Consider the following 10,814-nt stretch of genomic DNA (forward strand, 5'->3'; position numbering starts at 1 on the left):
TAGATTTTATGATGTGTATATCTGTTCCATTGAAGGTAGGAAAATGTCATTAATGCCTTTTTTCATAAGCCAATGTATTATGCCCATGATCATTACTTAGCTAAGCTACTTAAAGATAACTGTCCTTTAGAGAAAGGACTCTGATTCTCATTAACTAGATTTCTGACCCATAGAGGAGTTTTAGCATTTATTTTCAGGTGCTTTGATTTTTTTCCAATTAAGCATTGAATCAAATTAAAAGTACTACTGTGATTTAATATTGTTTTGTCAGAGGTTCTTATTTAATAAATCTAATCATACCACTGGCTTAAGTCCAAAAAATAAAGGTCAAACTTTTTGATATAACTGTTTTTTAAATTTTATGGCTATATAGGGTATAAGCTGAGACACCCTTTCAAGTTGATTTGCATGGAGCCCTGCTGACAGCGTGAGCTAAGGATGGAGCTGTTACCCAGGGAGCTAAGGATGGAGCTGTTACCCAGAGAGTTATGGATGGACCTGTTAGCCAATGAGCTAAGGATGGAGCTGTTACCCAGTGAGCTAAGGATGGACTTGTTAGCCAGTGAGCTAAGGATGGAGCTGTTACCTAGTAAGCTAAGGATGGAGCTGTTACCCAGTGAGCTAAGGATGGACCTGTTACACAGCGAGCTAAGGATGAACCTGTTACCCAGTGAGCTAAGGATGGACTTGTTAGCCAGTGAGCTAAGGATGGAGCTGTTACCCAGAGAGCTATGGATGGACCTCTTAGCCAGTGAGCTAAGGATGGACCTGTTACCCAGTGAGCTAAGGATGGAGTTGTTACCTAGTGAGCTAAGGATAGAGCTGTTACCCAGAGAGCTCTGGATGGGGCCATTATCCATAAGGTCAAAGATTTGAACCTACTAGTCTTTTCTTGACACAAAGATGAGGCTATCTACTCCTGTGAAGATTTAAAATCTCAGAAACCCCAAGGGAAGTTCTACTCTGTTCTGTAAGGTCCTTAAGAATCAAAATCAACTGATAGGCAGTGATTATCTGTTTTGCTTTGAGAAAAGTTTCACTCTGATAATTTAGAAAAGATATATCCAATATGCATCCCAATCTTTAAAGGATAAATCCAAAATCAATTGAGGTCAGACCTATATGACATAGGACAATTAATAATCTAATATGAAGAAGGATTATGACACAGTACACATCAATGAACCTAATTAATAGAATCAATTACATATCATTTGACATAATCAATGACTGGACTAATGAATGGTCAGCTCTTACATGTTCTGATCCTTCAGAGAGAATAAAATTGGAGTTTTGCTCAAACTCTTAATAGTGTAACTTTAGGATGTATTAGAGTGACTCTAATTTGTTAATGAAGATTTAGTTTATGACTAATTTATGTCTTTATTTTCCTACAAATTAAAGAATTTGATAAACCAAAATTCTGTATTTTTTAGTTCTTCCATATTAGCTTAAAAGAGTAATATACTCAAAGATTATTAATTCTGGTGATTGGATCCTCACACTACACCCAAAGGAAAATAATATATATTGAAGAAGTCAAGAGGAAGACAAAAATCTCCCATTCAATCTCTTTGGAAATGAAAGCATTATGTGTGAGTTATTGCATTTTGCCTTTTTTCCCAGGCTCCTAGGGCCCAAGAAAGGAAGATACTAGAAAATGCCTGTCAAAACTGAGAGAGAAAAAATTAGAGGTATCCCAGAAGCGGGATAGGATGAGGTTAGCTATATTCATGCAACTCCAAGCTATTCCAGGTACAAAAAGTTTCTGTTGAAAAGATAGCACCATGGCACAAATGGTTTGGGATAAGATGTTAAGCAAAAGGTTGGCAGTTTGAATCTACTCAGGAACTCTGCGAGAGAAAAGTCTGGCTAACTGCTTCTATAAATATTCTGGGCACGAACACCCTGTGGAGCAGCTCTCCTCTGTAACACTTGGACTTGCCATGAGTCGAAGTCTGCTGGACAGCATACAGAGTATTGGATCTTGCCTAGGGAACTTCGACTTTGTAATAAAGCAATTGGGAGCCATTTAAGAACTTTCTCCATGGGTTCAATCCAATAAGCTCTGTACTCTAGAATGATCCCTCAGGTAGATTGTATACACCGGGGTAGATGGAGTCATTCATAGAGGGAAAGGAAGACTATTTGGTAGAGTACTCAGTAATGTGGGGAAAATGAATTTGTGATGAGCAGTTTTTAACAGTGTTGCTGAAGCGAAGCTGTGAGAAATATTGAAGAGGTAGACACTGCCAAACTCGGTGGCTGAGAGAACAAAAATTCGGTTGTAGTATTTGAATGACACTTCCTTGAGCAACAGGAAACATAAAGATGACTGCAAGCAAGTAGTATTCAAAAAGCAGTAGAATACACAGGTAGAAATATCCGGGCTGAAGATAGAGACATCTGTGAAGAATCCATTATTTTCTATATTTGTATGACAATGTGTGTATGTTTCTATCATCGATCACATTATTGAAATTACATATCTATTCCTCTGTCTTCTACTCGGAGCAGGGTCATTTGTTTTCATCTATCTATCTCAATATCTTAAATATCTACCAAGGAATTATATGAACATTTAATGACATTTGAGAGTGTGTTTTTTAACCACCCTAGTCTTACAACAATCCATTTATTCAGCATTCACAATAAATCCATGAGTTAGTAGAGGATTGTTGCCATACTATTCGTGAGGAAACTGAGCTGAGAGTCAATGCACAAATTTCCCAAAGGCCTGCTGCTAGTGAACTCAGGCCAAACTAACTGCCATCGAGGCAAGTCCAACTTGTCGGATGGAGAAGACCCTATAGCAGTGGTTCTCAACCTTCCTAATGCCGTGACCCTTGAATACAGTTCCTCGTGTTGTAGGGACAACCCAACCATAACATTATTTTCATTGCTACTTCAAAACTCTCATTTTGCTACTGTTATGAATCAGGCGATCCCTGTGAAAAGTTTGTTAAACCTCCAAAGGGGTCATGACCCACAGGTTGAGAACCGCTGCCCTATAGGCTGTGTGTTAATCCAGGTTGACTAGAGAAGCAAATTCAGAACACTCACATATGTATAAGAAATAACTTTATATCAAAAAGTATTGTGTATATATGTGTGCATGTATATATACACATACATTGTATTTATAACAGAAAATTGGTTTTGTTTTCTTTTTAAGATCATTTTATTGGGGGCTCTTACAGCTCTTATTACAATCCATACATCAAATGTATCAAACATCTTTGTACATATGTTGCCATCATTATTTTCTAAACGTTTACTTTCTATTTAAGCCCTTGGTATCAGCTCCTCTTTTTCCCTCCCTCTTGCCCTCCCACCCTTGTGACCTCTTGATAAGTCATAAACTATTATTATTTTCATATCTTATACAAACCACTGTCTCCCTTTCCCCATGGGTTCTATTATTTGATCCGCTCAGAGGTGGGGTGTGAATAATGGTAAATTAAGAGAGCACCCTAGCCCAGTTCAGATCAAGACCATAAGTTTAATATTAGCCCATAAGAATGATACTAGTTCATAAATCCCTCTTCAGACTCATGTAGTCACATGCAATGATGAAAAATGCAGGACTATCATGGGCTGGTGGGTGCAAAATCTTATGGACCCATTGGCTATGGAAGCATCTCAGTACTGGCACAGGTCTCCACATGGCTCCTACAGCTTTCTGAGTATGGCTCTTCAAAAGGAAGGTGAAGACCGAGAATGTTCAGAGAACCATTTATCTCAGTCACCATCCAATCAAACTGTGACCTGATTGACAGGTTAAACTTCACCCTTCCCTTTTAATACCCTCAAGTTGACATGAGGTTATGTAACTACCACAGGATGGCATAGAACTAACTGCCCTTGTGGGTTTCTGCAACTGTAAACCTTTACATGAGGAGAAAGCCTCATCTTTCTCCCAAGGAATCAATGGTGGTTTCAAACTGCTAACCTTACGTTAGCAACCCAACAGGGAAACTATCACAACACCACCAGGATTACTGGCTGCTCATAAAACAAATACTAAAACAGTCTGGCCAATAGCCCATGTTCATAAATATTTCATTACAGTGTGGTGGTTGTGGTTGTAGTAGTTGTTGGTAGGTTCTATCAAATCCAACTCGTAGTAATACCATGTAACAAAGAAACACTGCCCCTTGGGTTTTGAAGCCTGTATTCTCTACCAGAGCAGACCCCGTTAGAGGGGCCTTTATCCTAAAATGCCACTGGGTAGACTTTACCAGTCAACCTTTTGCTTAGCAACTGAATGTTTAATCATGACACTACTTGGTCTCCTTAGGCACCCAGTAATCTCTCCATAACCGTTTATTTAAATAAATTGACTTGATAACTGTGAGACAACGTACTACCTAAAGAAACTTCGGGCAGGGTGTGAGCTGAGAATAAAGGCGTATCAAGACATGGACTCCGTAACAGAGAACAGATGAGATGCCAGGGAAAGATATAGATGAAACTCAGACGCACTGACACACAGCAACCCCATGGACAGTGTACAATAGTCCCTGTGGGGTTTCTGAGGCTACATCTTCACAGGAGTACGAAGTCTCATCTTTCTCCTGTGTAACAGCTGGTGGGTTCAAACTGCTGGCTTTGGGGTTAGCAGCCCACCATGTAACCCATTAGACATCCAAGGCCCCTCACATGCACAACCTCTATAAATGCAGTGTTGGTCAGAAAACAGCTAAGCTGCTTAGGGTGGATCCTAGTCCCACTTAAGCACTAACAATAAACGAAAAGCTGCTCCCTGCAGGCTAAAGTGACGTCCTTGTAAATGTGTGGGTGAACGGAGTTTTGCCCCCTTAATTACTTCCCACAGTCACAGCCCTGCTCAACTACTGGGAAGCTCTGACTCACTTGTCACTTCCTTCCCCTGTTAAATCACCTCAAATGAATTCTTGCATTTGTAAGTGAAATACCAAAGCAAAGTGCACGACTGATCATGCCTAAAAGGGACCAACCTTTCTTTTCCTGGTCATTTATTCACTAACCAGCTCACCCCTCCTTTTATTTAGTAAGTAAGAGCCATAATTCTAAAACGCAAAGTTAATCCTTTAACTTTCCCATTTAATGCCATTATGGGTTTATTAATTATGACCCTTGGAGAAAACCTGTATGTCCACATGTTATCATTTAAGGCAAGATCATTCACTCTGGGCACGTGTGGGACTGGGTAATCCTCTATTGGGGCGATTGCCCTGTGTATTATAAAATGTTTGGCATTATCCCCAGCCTCTACCCATTAGATGCTATTACCACCCACTAAAATCATGCAATCAAGGTCTTCAATCATCCCAAATAAATCCTGGGTGACAAGATCAACTAGGAGAACCACTGTCTTAGGAGCTAAAGTGAGGGATGGCAAAGGAAAGGATTTGCTTTCAGAGGGAATGAATTACATGTATCCTTTTATGAGAAAACTTCAAAAAGTACATGGAAAAATTCCATTATATTTCAATTCTATTTTTTGACACACATTTTGAAGTTCTTTCTTATATCCATGCCATTCATTAACTTGTGATTTGTTATTTTCCTCTGGCCTCAAATCTTATTGGATCCTGTTTCTACATGCATTAATGTTTCCATCCCTCATATCCCAAACCTTTAACCTGCCTCAGTGTTACCACTTAAACTTTAAACAATTAGTTTCTCTTAATTATTTATTGACAATAAACTTCATTCTTACCACAGAATTCCTTTCTCTCTATTCCTCTTGCCCTCTTTCTCTCTCTACCTCTATCTTTATCTCTGTGAAAATGAAACCCCTCCTCCTCTCTAGGGGTTATAGTCCCTGTAACCACCACCACCCCACCCCACATCCAATGCCCCAGCCTCCCCAGGTTGCTAGCATCTTTGACAGAAGACCTAACTAAGGTCTTTTAACTGAGGTTGCAATGTCTCTGATTAGTTAGCTAATGTCTTATAATTGCTGCATCATAAACCACACCAGTGCGCAGAGGCTGAACGTAACATTAATTTGGTCTCATGGATCTGAGAGTGAGCAGAGGGTTGGCACGTCCAGGTTGACTTGTGAAGGATGGGCCGGCTCTGCTCTGTTTGTCCCTCGCCCTCCTCCTAGGACTAGAGGACTAGCCAAGATACACTGTTCTCGTGATGGGGGAAGAATAGAGCACGTTCAATTGAGCAAGCATTTTTAAGCATTTGGTCATTTCACACCTATTAACATGCCCTTGACAGAAGCACGGCAAATCCCCATAAGACCAGGAAGACTGCAAGGTCACATGGTACATGCTGAGGTTTATAAAAAGAGATGGGTAATTGAGGCCCGTATTGATCTACTAGATGCTCAATTTCAATTGCCATTACTCCTTACCTTCACACCAATTCCAAGTCACATAGATGTGTTTTTCCCTCCACCCTCCCCTACCCCCGCCAAAAAATTAAGTGTATCTCGGCTTGTTGAAGCAAATTTGGTAATAAAATAATGGTCCAATGCTCAGACATTGAGCTCACCTCTTAATATTCAATGCAGGTGCCAAAGTCAACCTATCAACTTTTGGTTTTTGAATCAAAGGACATGCTTCCCTCAATTTTCAGAAAACATAACATTTTACTCTTCTCCAAGAGGAGTAATTATTATTTTGATGCCTTGATGGTACATTTCATCTTCTCAAATTAATCATTTCAAACAGGAAGATTAGAAATTGGCAGAATATAAGATTAATATCATATATTATCATCTATAGAGGTTAGGAGTTTCACTCACAAAGCTCCTTTATTAAGGGGTCTTTCATTATGTCCTTCTCTGTAGCTAAAAGGGATGGAAAATAACAAGTGATTCTTTGATTGAGATTGGTAAAATATAACCATGCCACATAATCAATGGTATGACATATGTGCCTAAGTAGATTTTAGGAAAATTAAGATTAAATAGATTACTCCTGTCCAAATTATACTTAATTATACTTTAGAGATTCCAAATTATCTAACTTAAAAATTTTATATGCCATTCTGAACTTTCAAGTTGGAAAGACCTGGCTGAGTAGGCCAAGTCCCAGCCAAGTGGTCCAGAAGCTCAGTTAGTCTTGTGTGCCTGGTCGCCAAACCATACATTTATACACCAAGAGCAATGGAAGGATTGGAATAAACAAAAAAAGGGCACTGGCTCTTTTCTTGGATGCTGATCAACAATAGTACTAACAATGGGTAAAACTACAGAGCTGGTTCAGATCTTTCGATCATGCTTAGTGTAGTAAGCTGGATTCTTGGAAGAAGCAAAACCAGGGATATAGAGAGAGATAGGGGGAGTTTGTAATACACTGTATCCTCCTGTGGTGGCTTGGGTGTTGTTGTGGTGCTGGAAGCTATGTCATTGGTATTTCCAAGGCCAGCAGGGTCACCCAAAGTAAGCAGGTTTCAGTGGAGCCTCCAGATAAAGAAAAGACAACAAAGAAGGGCTCTACTCAACACTTCAGGGGAAGATGCCACTGAAAACCTTATGTGTACCTCCAGGCATTGTCAGATACCAAAGTTCTAATGAACAGAAAGAAAACATTGTCAGACAGAGTGCCAGAGGATGGCTCCCTTGGGTCAGAGGGCCCTCAAAATATGCCTGGGGAGGAGAGGGCTTCCTGGAATAGAGCTGGCCATGGTGACATGGCCTGGTTAAAGCCGGTGAGAGTGGAGATTTTCACATGCTCATTTACTATGGGATGGGACTCAACGTAAAAAGAAAGAGAGTTGGAATACATGAAGTATGAATCTAGGAAAGGTGGAAGTTGTCAACAATGACATGGAACACATAAACATTGATAACCTAGGCATTAGTGAGCTGAAATGGACTGCTATTGGCCATTTTGCATTTTTTTAAATAGTATGATTTACTATGCAGGGCAAAAACAACCCAGAAGAATGGCATTGCATACATTATCAAAACAGACATTGCAAAATAAATCCTGACGTACAATGCCGTCTGTAATAGGATTACATCTACCTGCTTTCAAGGAAATTCAATCAATACAACTAATTATTCAAATTTACCCACCAATCTTAAAAACTAGTGGTGAAGTAATTGAAGTATTCTACCAATGACTTCAGTCAAAATTGATCAAACATGCAATTAAGATAGACTGATAATTATTGGTGATTTAAATGCAAAAGTTGGAAACCAAAAGGAATAGTCGTTGGAAAATATGGTCCTTGGTGACAGAAACAAAGCTGGAGATCCGGTGATAGAATTTTGAAAAACACGTAACTTTTTCATTGCAAATGCCTTGTCTCAGCAGCACAATTCCTCATTCAGGTTGAAGCTGAAGAAAATTAACACATTCCCCCAAGTGACAACACATGGCCTTGAGTCCAACCACCTGCATTATGAGAACATTTCAAGGACAAATTGGACGTACAGCACACTGAAGACAGAAGACGTGATGATCTGTGGGAGAACATCAAGAACACCATTCATAAAGAAAGCAAAAGGTCATGAGAAAAAAGGAGAGGAGGTCTGTCCCCGTGGCCACCTCTTTCAGCTTCTTCTCCGCTGCTCCACCACCGCCCGTCTCTCCGGTCGCCATGGAAGAAGAAACCGCTGCCTGGTCATTGACAATGGCTCCGGTATGAGCAAGGCCGGCTTTGCAGGCGACTATGCCCCCCGCACTGTCTTCCCGTCCATCATCCAGCGGCCCTAGCACCAGGGTGTCGTGGTGGGCATGGGCCAGAAGGACAGCTACTTGGGCGATGAGGCCCAGAGCAAGCGAAGCATCCTGACGCTGAAGTACCGGATCCAGCACAGCATCATCACCCACTGGGACAACACGGAGAAGATCTGGCACCACACCTTCTTCAACGAACTGCACGTGTCCCGGAGGAGCACCCGGTGCTGCTGACAGAGGCTCCCCTGAACCCCAAGGCCAACCGAGAGAAGATGGCCCAGATCAGGTTTGAGACCTTCAACACCCCTGCCATGTCCGTGGCCATCCAAGTGGTGGTGCTATCCCTGTCTGCTTCAGGTCGCACCGCGGGCATTGTCATGGACTCTGGTGGCAGTGTCACGCACACCGTGCACATCTACGAGGGCTACGCCCTGCCCCGTGCCATCCTGTGTCTGGACCTGTGAGGCCGCGACATGACCGAGCGGGCCTACGGCTTCACCACCGCCGCCGCCTGGCGGGAGATCGTGCGCGACCTCAAGGAGAACCTCTGCCACGTCGCCCTGGACTTCGAGCAGGAGATGGCCACCAACGCCGCCTCCTCCTCGTCCCTGGAGAAGAACTACCAGTGCCCGAAGGCCAGGTCATCACCATCAGTAATGAGCGCTTCCGGTGGCCCTGAAGCGCTCTTCCAGCCCTCTGTCCTGCAGCATCCGCGAGACCACCTTCAACTCCATCAGGAAGTGTGACGTGGACATCCGGAAGGACCTGCACGCCAACACGGTGCTGTCGTCGGGACCACCATGTACCCTGGCATCGCAGACCGCATGCAGAAGGAGATCGCAGAGTTGGCGCCCAGCACCATGAAGATCAACATCACTGCACCCCCTGAACGCAAGTGCTCCGACTGGAACAGTAGCTCCATGCTGGCCTAGCTGTCCGCCTTCCAGCCAATGTGGATCAGCAAGTAGGAGTACCACGAGTCGGGCCCCTCCATCGTCCGCCGCAAGCGCTTCTAGACAGACTCCCCGCAGGTGTTGCCACCTGCCACAAAAGCTCAATGACAGCGCAGGTTGGCCCCTCGTGCTAGCCTGGTGAAACCGGAAGAAGTCTTTGAAAGAACTGTCCTCGAAGCCCTCTCTGGCGGCAGAACCGATCGTCGGATATGTTGCTGATCTCGACCTTGTATTCACATTAACTGTCCCCCTGGTCTGCGTTCAATGCCGTACATACATTGATTTCAACTCTAGCACGGGCAACCGGGGTGGAGGAGCCCTGGCCAGTCTGTGCAGGGTGCACACGGGAAGAGCTGTGGGCTCCAGGATCACCCGGAGGCCAGCAAGGGACCGGAAGTAGCCGTTCCTTGCTGTGTGCAGCCTGCCAGGAGGAAGTATCTGAGCCTTAGGACCAAGTGTCCTTTCTTTAGCTGATGTTGGCTGCTGGAGCCCCCGGGGGCTGCTACTTGCTTTCAGTTGGAAGACGGTTTGTATTTAAACCTATAAATTTACTCATTCTTTTAATTTACGTAAGGTTTCTGTTTTGCACTCAATTCTCAACTCTTTGAGATGACACAACAAATTTTGGTTTTCTGTTGTTGTGTGCAAACAATAGGTCCCAGCAACACAGCCTTGTGTAAGGAGAAATGAAAGTGCTGCAGTAGGAAAAAAAAACAAGAGGAAAGGCAGAAAAGATCAAAGTCGATGTCCAAAGAGACCCTGACACTTGCTCTCCATAGCTAGAGTAGCCCAGTGGAGTAGCTAAAGCAAATGGAAGAAATGATGAAGTCAGAGTTGGACAGAAAATTTCAAAGGGCAGCTTGAGAAGAAAACGCCAAATATTATAATGAAATATGCAAATTTCTAGAACTATAAAACCAAAAGTGAAGAACTCGCTTTACAAATCTGAAACAAAGAATACACTAAAAAACTCAAGCCTCGAGTTGCAGTCTTGAAACACTGATGGACAAAATATTGATGTAGGAAGCTTGAAGAGAAGATGGGAAGAATGCACGGAATCACTGTGCCCAAAAGAACTTGTTGGCATTCCACCATTTTAGAGGTCGCATATGGTCAAGAACCAAAGGTGCTGAAATTCAAGTTGCACTGAAAGCATTAGCCACAAATTAGGCTCTGCATATTGATGAAATACCAATTGCAATGGTTCAATAAGCTGACGTCATTCAGTTGT

General features: G+C 42.6%; 1 pseudogene; it reads left to right on the top strand.

The window, feature by feature from the left end:
• Window positions 1–8,550: 8,550 nt before the first annotated feature.
• On the top strand, window positions 8,551–9,646 carry LOC101647430 (annotated as a pseudogene).
• The last annotated feature ends 1,168 nt before the right edge of the window (window positions 9,647–10,814 follow it).

The sequence above is a fragment of the Echinops telfairi genome, unplaced genomic scaffold, assembly GCF_000313985.2.
Source record: "Echinops telfairi isolate 266 unplaced genomic scaffold, ASM31398v2 ScPeMD7_7468;HRSCAF=8506_0, whole genome shotgun sequence".
Lineage (NCBI taxonomy): Eukaryota > Metazoa > Chordata > Mammalia > Afrosoricida > Tenrecidae > Echinops > Echinops telfairi.